Raw genomic sequence first — 12,162 nt, forward strand, 5'->3', positions numbered from 1 at the left:
ACCTGTTTGCATTTTGTAACCTCAGCCAGATCTTAAAGGCTCATTGTACCGCAGCATTGCTTGTGGTTTAGTGCAGACACAAAGTCAGGAAGCCTGCAGTGCTTGTCAGCAATCATCAGTCAGAAGAATGGATGTCTAGACAAGTTAGGTGAGTGGGTATGTACATTGTAAATGCAGTAAAATATGGATAAGAGTGAAGTTATCCATTTCAGTAGGGGAAAAACAGAATAGCAGGTGTTATTTAAGTGGTGATGGATTGGGAATTTTTTTATGTACAAAGGGACCGGGTGTCTTTTTACACCAGTCACAGAAAGCAAGCTTTCAGGTGCAGCAAGCAGTGAGAAAGACAAATGGTATGTTGGCCTTCATTGCAAGAGGATTACAGCACATGTGCAAGAAGTCTTACTTCAGCTGTACAAGGCCTTTGTGAAATCACACCTGGAGTAGTGTCTGTAGGTTTGGTCTCCTTACCTAAGAAAAGGTAAGGAGAGGGACTGCAGCAAAGGTTCACTAAACTTATTCCTGGGTTTGGTATTTGAGGAGATATTGGGTCAACTGGACCCATATTCACTGGATTTTTGAGAATTGGGAGGGAATCTCATTGAAAAGTAGAAAGCTCTGGCAAGGCAGACAGACTGGATGGGATGTACTTTCCCTTGACTGGGGATGTAGAAAAAGGATCACAACCTTATATTATGGAATATATCATTGAGGATTGAGATAAGGAGAAATTTATTCATTCAGAGGCTGGTGACTTCTTTGGAATTCTCAACCACATAAGCCAGGTCACTGAATATATTTAAGAAAGAAGTAGACAGATTTCTAGACATGAAAAGTGTCAAGAGGTATGGAGAGAGTGTGAAAGTATGGCATTGGGATAGAGGATCAACCATGATCATGTCGAATGGCAGAACTGGTTTGCTGGGCTGAATAGGCTACTCTTGCTCTATTTTCTGTTTCTATAAAGCACCTGGGAATATTTTGCTACCAGAAAAACCATTAGTAACTTAAAAATGTAAGTTAATATTTGTCATTCTCCAAGGGTCTCCACGACTTATGCAATAAAAAAAAGCGGATGCTGGAAATCAGAAACAAAAACAGAAATTGCTGAAGAATCTCTACAGATCTGGCAGCATCTGTAGAGAGAGAAGTAGAGTTAAGGTTTTGGGTCCAGTGACCCAACTGAAGATGCTGCTAGATTTGCTAAATACTTCCAGCAATTTATATTTTTACTTCTGAAGAAGTGTCACTGGACTTGAAACATTAATGTGGCTTATGCAATGTTACTATTACAGCTCAGGACAAGGAAGCAGGCACCATGTGTGTCTCAGTCACAAGAGGAAACAGATCCTCTTGCTGTTGGCATTATAATAAAACCACATACTAACTACGTAGCCAACTGAGCCTACAAGCATTCCACCTCCACTATATTGTTGCTGCTTTTACATGTTTACATGCAAAAATCTATGCTGCTGCTCATAATAACCTCCATTTTTTCATTACCTTTTCTCTTGTATTCTTTAAGTCATGGGAGTCATGTCCAATCTTCCAGGCAGGTTGATGATAATTTAAACTATTCCCTCTACCAGTATATCTTCACTTTTGTTAATACAAGTTACCAGCAGAGGCCACATGAAAAATACAAAACTTTTTCACATCATGAAGATAACATTTTGTGAGGTCTGTACATTCGAAACTGTGAGAGTGTCTTATGCTGTCCACTCACGGTGTGGCCACAGCCATTTTAAACCATTTTCACTGCTCGAACAGTGTGTTGATGAAGCAACAAGCCAAACATAAACATTCCCATTTCTGGTAGCCCTTTTCATCAACTCAATAGGCTTTGCACTTCCTCAAGTCCTCACCCAACCTGCCCACATTAAACCACTTCAGCTTCATTTCACAAATGTCTGTGTTATGCTGTTGCCCCTTGAAAGGTGTCAAATCACTCAAATTGAATCATCTCTCTCACAGAGCAATCAGTCTAGTGAACGTTCCCTGTACTCTCTCTCTCTCTCTCTCTGACAAGGACTATATATATTTTCTTAGGTAAGGAGACCAAACCTACACACAATACTTCAGGTGTGGTCTCATCAAAGCCCTGTACAGCTGCAGTAAGACATCTTGCTCCTGAACTCAAACCATCTTGCAATGAAAGCCAACACACTTTTTCCCTTCCAAACTGCTTGCTACACCTGAATGCTTGCATGCCTGGACACCCAGGTCTCTTTATACATCAACATTTCCCAATCATCACCATTCACCATTCTGTTTTTCCTACTAAAATGGGTGACTTGATTATTGATTCTTATCCATTTTTACTGCATCTGTGATGTATTTGTCCACTCACTTAACTTGTTGAAATCACTGAAACCTCTTTACATGCTCCTCACTGCTCAGAATTGCTCCTAGTTGTGTATCATCAGCAAACTTAGAAATATTGTATTCAATTCCCTCATCCAAATCATTGATATATATTGTGAATAGCTTGGGGCTGAAAGTTATCCCTGAGGTAGCCTACTTGCTTTCTACTCCAAGCACAACCCATTTTTTTCCTGCACTCTATTTCCTGTCTACTAACTCATTATCTATTCATGCCTGTACATTACCACAAATTCCACATGCTTTGTTCTGCCTCCAGTGTGGACCTTTGTCAAAAGCCTTCTGCAAATCCAAATGCACCTTTTACACTGGTTCTCCCTTACCTATTCTACTAATTATGTCCTCAAAAAAATCCAGTAAGAAGGGTTTTGCTTTCATAAATCAATGTAGACTTTGTCAAATCCCATTGACCTTTTCTAACTCCTGCAATCACATCCTGTATAATACTCTAGCATTTACATACTGCTGATTTTAGACTAACTGATCTGTAAAGCTCTGATTTCTCCCTTCTCCCCTTTTTAAATAATAGTTATATTTTCCATCCTCCAACATCCAGAATTTCTTAGAAAGGTTTTTCAAACAAAGTGTGATTCTGAGTAACATAAAATGATAAATCAGAACAGTTAGGCTGCCCTCCTGTTAAAAGGTTAAGCTTTAAGGAATTTCTTGAAAAAAGGGAGGAAGGCTGAGAGGTTTAAACAGAAAATCCTAGATATTGGAGCCTTCGTGGTTCAGCCATCAATAACATGATGGTTGCACAATGTTCAGCACTACTCACATTTCCTCAAATATACAAGCAGCCCATATCTGTTTACACCAAGACCCAGACAACATTCATGCTTGGGCTGATAAGTAACGAGTAACAAATGGCAGGCAATGATCATTTGCAACATGCGAGAAACCAACCATCACCCCTTTGCGTCTATTTATTTTATGTTCACTGAATCCTCCATTATTAACATCATGGGGGTTACCATTGACCAGAAATTGAATTGGGCTAGCCAGATACAAGAACAGGTTAGAAGCGAGCCATTCTGCAATGAGTAACTCAACTTCTCACTCCTCAAAGCATCGTCATCAGTAAGGCACAAGTCAAGACTGTGGTGGAATACTCTGTTCTTGCCTGGATGAGTGCAACTCCATAAATATTCAGGAAGTTTAATAGCATCCAGTGCAAGCATCCGACTTGTTGACAGCCACTGGTCACTTTCAATTTTCACTCTCTTCTTCACCAATGCACACTGGCAAAGTGTGTAGAATCCAGAAAGTGCACTATAGCATCTCACCAAAGCTCCTTCAATGACACCTACCACAAACACAAACTACCACCGAGAAGATCAAAAGCAGCAGATGCATGGAAACACTAGAGGCAAGTTCTGCTCCAAGCCATACACACACACACTTGATGAGGAACTTTCATTCATTGTCACTGGGTCAAACTGCCAGATCTCCCTCCACAAAAACCACTGATATCACATGGACTTCAGAGGTTGAAGAAGGCAGCCCACCACCCCCTTTGTGGGAATTAGAGATGGGCAATATATGTTGGCTTAGTCCAATGCCCAAAACATTGTGAGTGCATCTTTTTTTAAAAAAAAGCTTTCTTTAAAAACAAATCTCCACAGGATCAGGTGCAACATTAACAGCATAGTCTTGTGCCAGATGCAATATTGGCCTGTAGCTACCCTAATATACAGACAGAAATATGCAGAAGGTTCACTTTACATGGTGCCTCTTTTATGCTACACCAGATTCAGAATAAAGTCTTTGTAACATGCACACTATTATTGGTGACGGCAAGTAGTTTCCTTTGACAATCTCACAGAAAGGGCAACAGCATATGTATTTGTTCCAATCAGGTTTGGACACTGAGGACATGGCATTTATTCATGATTATCCAAATTATTTTCTGATATGAGTTTATTCACTATTTTAATGGAAATATTAACTCATTTAAGAAAAGGTAATGGACAAAATACTTTGAACATTCACCTGCTCATATGATCAACAATAATTTGTTGACTCTTAACGGTATATGAATTGTCAATACACAACAAAAGTAAAAATAATTTACTTTAAGAGATGAAGATTATTGGGTTACATTATTATAGCAATACCGAAGGGGCGATTCCACGATCCAGTGCTTCCAATGAGGAGAGGCACTTGCAAAGAGTTCATCTCGAGAAATTACAGATGCACGGCTCATGATTTTCCATCCATTAAAACTAAAATTAAAATTAATGAATGGAAAATCACAAGCTGCATGCCTGCGATTTTCCAAAATGTGCTCACTTCAAGCAACACTTCCTACTGGGAGTGCTGGATCACAGAATTATCCTATAAGTGCACTTGTATCAAATGTCTCTTTCCACTATTTAACATATATTTTGAATGGGTAAATGTTGTTGTTAAAATAGTGAAGACAGGACTTTGATTTGAGTGCATCATAAACATAGTCCATACTAATTACTAGCTTTAAGTATTTTTTGATTGTTTCATATTTTCTTTTACACAGTTGTCAGCTGACAATTGTTGTGCAGCATTTCTGAAAAGGCAAGGGAGCCATCCTATTTTTTCATTTATCTCCAACTATGCTTCCAGAAGACATTCTGGAATATTTAGCTTCAGAACTTGAGCCAAAATCTTACTAGTCAGGAGGCACGTAATTTTACAAATATGCAATGGGAAACTCTCTTGCCTACTTACACAAATTGCTGAATAGTCACTAAAAAAAAGAACAAGATCAGTCCTTAGATTTCTGAAAAATAGATTTACTTTGTGATATTCTGTCAATGTTTCATTTTACTGAAAGGGGTACTCTTATTTTGAAACGTAATGAAACCCCTAGGAAATAGCTGTTGTATAAATTCCATAGCCAATCAGACGTAATTAAATAAGATTTTAAGAATGTAGATTATACATTTATGGATTTGGAGTATTTTCAATTGACTTTATTTCCTGTCATTAAATCAAAAAAATTAATTCACTCTGTTTTGAATCAACACAGTAGAAAATAAGAATACGCTTAGGCCATTTGGCCCATCTAGCCTGCTCTGCCGTTTAACATTATCATTACTGGTGCTTTATCTCAACTCCATATTCCCATTCTCTCCCTATATCTGTCGACATCTTTAGCTTCTAGAAATCTATATATCTTTTTAACCTTCAGTAATTTGGCCTCCACAAGCATATGCAAAAGAGAATTCAACAAGTTCATTACTCTGAGTAAAGAAATTTCTCTTCACCTCAGTCCAAAAGAGTCTGAATATTCTGTGAAACTGTGATCTTTTGTTCTGGAGCCTTCCTCCAATTTAACCGACCCTTTAGGATTTACTATATTTCAGAGAGATGCACATTCATTTTTCTAAACTCCGGTGAATATGATCTGGTCAACCCAATCTCTCCACACATAACAAACCTGCCATCCCAGGGATCAGTCCGGTGAACCTTCACTGCACTGCCTCAATGGTAGTATATCTTTTCTTAGATGAAGAGGCTAAAACTGCAGACAATACCACTATTGTAGTCTCATCAAGGCCCTGTGCACTTACAGTAAGACTTCTTGCTCTTGTACTGAAACCTTCTTGCAATGAAGGCCAACATACCAATTTCCAAAAACCCAAAGAACTGCAAATGCTGGAAATCAGAAACAAAAATAGAAATTGCTGGAAAATCTCTGCATACCTGACAAAATCTTTGGAGAGAAAACAGAGTTATTGTTTTGGGTTCAGTGACCCTTCTTCAAAACAAACCATTCACTATTCTCACAGCTTGCTGCACCTGCATTCTTCCTTTTAGTGACTGGTATAAAAGGATTTCCAGGTCCCTTTGTACATCAACATTTCCAAACCTGTCACCATTTAAATAATGCTCTGCCATTCTATTTTTTCTTACTAAAATGTTTAATATTAATATCCCACGTCCATAACCCATGCAAGAATACAAAAAACTTCATACCTGTCCATGTCATACTGCATCTGCAGAAAATGGGCAGTTGGCTGGTTTACAATGTGGAATATACCAACTGAGTGGGTTCAATTCCCACACCAGCTGACGTTACCATGAAGGACTTTCCTTCACAGCTCTCCAGCTTCCCTGAGGTGTGGTGACCCTTAGGTTAAATAGCCAGCTGTTGTCTCTGCCTCTTTAATGGGACAGCAACTCAATGGTCTGGTAAGATGACAGCATCTGCCATGCATTTTCTCAGTCATGTAACTTATCTAAAATCACACTGAAACCTTTCTGCAGCCTCCTGTCTGATCACAATTTCACCTAGTTTTGTGTCATCAGCAGACTTGTAAATATTACATTTGATTCCCTCATCCAAATCATAGCTGGGACTTCAGAGCTGATCTCTTTTGTACCGACATTGTCAACACCCTCCATTCCAAGATCAGCCCATTTATTTCTGCGATCTATTTCCTGTCTACAAACCAATTCTCAATCCATGCCAATAGATTGCCTTACATTTCAATTTTGCTCAGTAACCTCTAAAATGAAATTTATCAAGACACCTGAAAATCCAAATACTTCACATTCACTGGTTATCGCTCATCTATTCTACTGGTTATATCTACTGGAGATTTGTGAAACATGATTTCCCTTTCGTAACTTGATCTTGATTTTATGTAATCCTATTGGTATAATTATAGTGTTTGGTTATTACATCCTTTATAATACTCTAGCAGATAGGCTGTTAGGCTAACTGGTCTGCATTTTTTGATTATTTTCCTCCCTCTTCTTTAAACAGTGGGATTTTAGTTGACATCCTCCAATCTGCCTGGACTCTTCTGGAATATACAGAATTTTCAAAAATAACCACTGACCCATCAACTATTTCCATGGCCATCTTCTTTATTACCCTGGGAAATAGATTATCAGGTCCTGAGGGTTTATCAGCTTTCAGTCCAATTAATTTTTCCAACACTGTTTTTTCATTAATATTAATTTCCTTAAATTTCTGCTTCCCAATAAGCATTTGCTTCCCTAATGTTTCTGGGAAATTATTTATACCTTCTTCTGGGAAGATAGAACTCATCATTTAATTGCTTTGTTATTTCTTTGTTCTCCATTATTAATTTGCCTGTTTCAGACTCATTGAGGCCAACATTTTTGTCTTGATTCATCTTTTTTTTACATACTTAAAAAAATTGTAACAGTGCATTTTTATGCTCCTGTAAATTTATTCTCATAGTCTATTTTTCTCCACTTAATTAACCTGTTGGTCTTCTTTGCTGATTTCTAAACTGCATCCAGTTCTTAGGTTTACTCCCTTTTACTGCAACTTTATATCAACACTTTAGATCTAATACTATTTTAGCTTGTTAAGGTAGTCATGATTAGACCACTTTTCCTGTTGTGTTGCTTCACCCAAAAGGAAAGTATAACAATTGCAATGACGCATTCATTCTTTAAATGTTAATCATTGCCGATCCATCGTCATGCATTTTGATGATGTTACCTATCTATCACAGCAGCCTACTCCACATATATTCATTGCTTTATCATCCTTTGATCACTTTTTCCTTAAAGGCCATATACAACAGGATTATTAATTAATTCATTGCACAAAACCAACTCTAGGTTAGCCTGTTCTCGCGTTTCTTCTTCAATGTGTCAGTGAACAGCTCCCACTAATCTTTTCACTCTTTGCTGCTTCTGAGCTCCACCCAGACTGATTCCACAAGTAGCTTTCCTACACCAATATCATTTTCCACTATTGCACTGATTTCATCTTTAATTAACAATGCTCCGTCATCTCCCTTTTGCTTGTCCTTCCTGGGAAACCATTGGATGTTCAGCTGCCAGCCTTGATCAGCATCTATTATATATTTTGTCTGAAAAATATTTGGAGTTCTACGCACAATAGATAACACGTTATATTTTCTAACTATATTGAAAATGATATTTCGAATTTGCATAATTTTCTCTGAACCTTCTTTTTTATTTGTTGGTCTAATTTAGATTGTTAAAAGTTGAAGAAGATCCAGATAACAGCTTGTGAAATAATAGGAATCAATGTTCCCTTTAAGCTGCACGGTCATCAAACAATCCCCTTGTAGACCGAAAACAACAGGTAACTTTAAATTTCTGTGCATGGGCTTGTAACAAAAATAAAAGAGAAGTATGTTGGTGTTAATACTATTTCAAATTTATTTAGTCATTTACACTGGATTTAACAAGGAGATAGAGGTCTAGTGCTAACGTCACTGGGGTTTAGTAAATTAGGGTCCAGGTGAAATCTCTGGGGAAATGGGTAAAAATCACTCAATGACAGCTGGTGAAATTTAAATTCAATTTAAAAATCTGGAATGTAAAGATATTCTCAGTAATGGTGACCAGGAAATTACTATTGATTGTTTTAAAACCCAACTGGCTCACTAATGCCCGTTAGAGAAGGAAACTACTGACTTTACCCTGTAGGGCCAACATGTTGTTCCAGGCTGACAGCAATGTTGTTCATTCTTAAAGCTCCTCTGAAATCAGACTAATAAACTAATCAATTCAAGGGAAATTAGGAATGGGCAACAAATGTTGATCTTGCCACCACACCAACATTCCAATAAAGGATAAAGAAGAAAAAAATCTTGAATATTTCTAAGATGCTATAGATGCTAGAAATCTGAAATAAAGCAGAAGATGGTGAAAAATATTCAGCAGATGAGGCAACATCTATTCATCGCACGGTGAGGACTGCATTTGAAATGCTTGCCTTTATTAATTGAGTCATAGAGTTTAAGAGCAGACAGGTTATGTTCGAGCTGTATAAAACGTTGGTTAGGCCACAGCTGGAGTATTGTATGCAGTATGGAATCTACGTTATAGGATAGAGTGCATAGGAGATTTACCAGAATGTTGTCTGGGCTGCTGAGTTTTATTGATGAAGAGGGATTGGATAGACTGGTGTTGTTTTCATTGAAACTGTGGAAACTGACGGGGGCCTGGCGGCATGGGGAAACATGATTGCGATGTATAAAATTATGATGGGCATAAAGTCATACAGTTATACAGCACAGAAACAGACCCTGCAGTCCAACCAGTCTATGCCGAACATAAACCTAAACTAAACTACTCCCACCTGCCTGACTCTGGCCTATATCCCTCCAAACGTTTCCTATTTATGGACCTATGCAAATGTCTTTTAAACATCAGAATTGTACCTACATTCACAAATTCCTCAGGAAGTTCATTCCACATGCAAACCACCCTCATTTGCTTCCATATCTTTTTTAAATCTCTCTTTTCTCAATTTAAGAATGTGCACCTTAATCTTAGAATCCCTGACATAGGGACAAAACAACTACCATTAGGTCTATCTATAGCATCATTATTTTATAAACTTCTATCAGGTCACCACTCAACCTCCTAAGCTCCAGTGGAAAAGGTGCCAGCCTATCCAACTTCCATACCTGGCAACATCCTGGCAAATCTCTTCTGAACCCATTCCAGCTTAAAATTATCCTTTCTAAAACTGGGTGACCAGAAGTGGACATGGTATTCCAGAAGAGGCCTCATCAATGTCCTGTACAACCTCAACATGACTTCCCAACTCCTATACTCAAAGGACTGAGCAATGATGGCAAGCATGGCATACATCTTTTTAACCACCTTTGCTATATGTGATGCAAACCTAAAAGAATTATGTACCTACACTGCTAGGACCCTGGACAGGAAGGAACCTTTCCTGTTGTCATTAATTCCTCACTTGGTGAAGGGATCAATGATATGTGAACATAGATTTAAGATAAGCGCAGAGGAGATGCAAGGAAAAACTTTTCTTACAGAAGGTGGTGAGATTAAGGGTGTTAGATGCAGAAACCTTCATAACATTTTAGATGCATTTAGTTATGTACTTGTCAAGACATACAAGGCTATGGGTCAAGTGCTGGAAAATGGGATTAGAACTGTTTGGCCTATTAAAGTGAAGCAGCTACACTGGCTGATGCTAGCCAAACTGACAGGGGAAGAGATAAGAGGCTCAAAGCAAAAAGAGGTATGAGAAGAATCTTCTGGAATGGCGATAGACAACAAGGACACAGAGGTGAGAATCATACTGATAGGGGAAGCAAGGATGGGAGCTGCATATTGAGAGCAGAGAACACAATGTGTTATTGAGGTATGTTGAGGAGGATGAAGGAGCAAGTGAATTAAATAAGGAGTGATGGAAGACGAAGGGTGGGCATGGGGAGTTGCATTGGAGGGGATAAATAGGAAAGCCCAGGAAGGTCAATGGAAATCATGAATGGGGACACAATTACAGAGGGAGATTAAAGAATGATCGAGGAGAACAGAAGAATGGACAACACCACATGCAGTTATGGGGTCTGTAGTGTGTCAGTTAGAGGAGGAGGCTTGAGAATAAAGGATTCTGAAGAAACATTTATGTGCATTATTCTTCAGTCAGGTAACCTAGAATGTACTGTTATGGACTAGGCCAGAGCCCCTCAAAACATTTTAAGAAGGTAGCCAGATCATAACTTTTTATGTTTTTTTTCAAGCAGCTATCAATGTGATATACCAGAAGTGATGCAGCTGGTCAAACCATGCAGCTTTAAACAAAGCTGAGTTTATTTAAGATCAAACACAAACAAAAGGAAACAGAATTTAGAATAACTTAACTAATTTAATAATCTACCCAACACAATATCGCTGCTTAATAAAGGAGCTGTTCCAACCCCTGCAGCATCCCAGAAACACACCCTGTGGCAAAAGGTAAATTCAAACACAGTTCTTACAGGCCGGAGAGGTTTCAGATGGAAAGTCCAGGCAAGACCTCAGTTGAAGCATGGAACTTCTTTTCACTGTAGCTGCTTCTCTAAGTCCCCAGCTAAAAATAAACCAAACTAGAAAAAAAGATGGCAGTGGACGAACTGACCACTCCCCTGCCATTGTTTTCAAGTAGATAATTCCTGACATATCAGAACCTCTGCCTTTACGGCCCTATTGATAAAAATCAAGGACAACATAACCTTGTTATAGAAAATGTAAGAGTCTAATGGCTGATTACACACGTTTCTGCACAGCTCAAGCCCCCAACATGTGTGAAATGAACTAGGAAACAGATAAAAGAAAACTTGCCACATTTTCGAATGATAAATTCCATTGCAGTGCGTGTTTGAAGTCCAATTGGGCACTTTTGCTTAGTCACTTCATTAATCCCAAATACCAGTCTCTCAGTTCTCATTAATAGCTAAATTAAAGTCGCATGCCTCTGCTAGTCATCTTAACCCTAATCAAAAATCCCAATACAGATTCTTCTGGTTCTCAAATTGCTGAGTAAAGCTAATAGTATCTCAGAATTAGAGAAGACTTGGGATCATAATACTCTTTAACTAAATCCGTCAACTCTTGAAAGGTTTTTAGTATCTGATGCCTTAGGAAAGTTAGGCTCCTAATAACTGAAAAAGCTGCGGGTCCACAAGCTGTCAGGAAAATAACTTGTTGCTTTTCATCTGGCCCAATGTCATTTGCCTGGAAAAAATAGTGCATTCTTTCTGCATACTGGGCCCAGTCTTTGATGGCAGAATCAAACGAGGCATGCTTCCCAAGTATTGGAATAATGCCTGAAATGCCAGAAGTATTCCGGAGATACTCTCTGAAGCGCTCTGTGAGTAGGCCTCCTATCTCCCCAATGTAGAGGAGACCGCATCGGTAGAATCAGTAAATGACGTTTAGAAGTGCAGGTGAAACTTTGATGGATGTGGAAGGCTCCTTTGGGACCTTTGACAGATGTGATGGGGGAGGTCTGGATGCAGGTGTTGCAATTCCTGCGGTGGCAGA

The sequence above is a fragment of the Chiloscyllium punctatum genome, chromosome 8, assembly GCF_047496795.1.
Source record: "Chiloscyllium punctatum isolate Juve2018m chromosome 8, sChiPun1.3, whole genome shotgun sequence".
NCBI classification, from domain to species: domain Eukaryota; kingdom Metazoa; phylum Chordata; class Chondrichthyes; order Orectolobiformes; family Hemiscylliidae; genus Chiloscyllium; species Chiloscyllium punctatum.